At 49.8% G+C, this 209-nt stretch overlaps 1 protein-coding gene across 1 annotated transcript in view; it reads left to right on the top strand.

Moving 5' to 3' along the window:
• Positions 1-209, top strand: part of EMH_0062150 (uncharacterized protein) — a gene marked incomplete at both ends in the record, with an annotated part of 5,395 nt that overhangs the window by 2,151 nt on the left and 3,035 nt on the right. The window lies entirely within an intron of this gene.

Below are 209 nucleotides of genomic sequence, written 5' to 3'. Positions count from 1 at the left end.
AGGAGGCGGCAAGGGAAACGTTGTCGGCGTCACCGCAGCAAATAACCTGATAGTTAAACTCAAGGTAAGGCAAAGCGTTTAGGGTTTAGGGTTTAGGGTTTAGGGTTGCTTCGGTTTGAGCCCGATGTGCTGGGCTTTACGCCTTGGGTATCAACCGCACAAGGGGTGTTTAGGGTTTAGGGTTTAGGGTTTAGGGTTTAGCGTTTAGT

The sequence above is a fragment of the Eimeria mitis genome, genomic scaffold (assembly GCF_000499745.2).
Source record: "Eimeria mitis Houghton genomic scaffold, Emh_scaff3091, whole genome shotgun sequence".
NCBI classification, from domain to species: domain Eukaryota; phylum Apicomplexa; class Conoidasida; order Eucoccidiorida; family Eimeriidae; genus Eimeria; species Eimeria mitis.
Note: the sequence above shows the minus strand (reverse complement) of the source record. Positions and strands in the feature narration are given on the sequence as shown.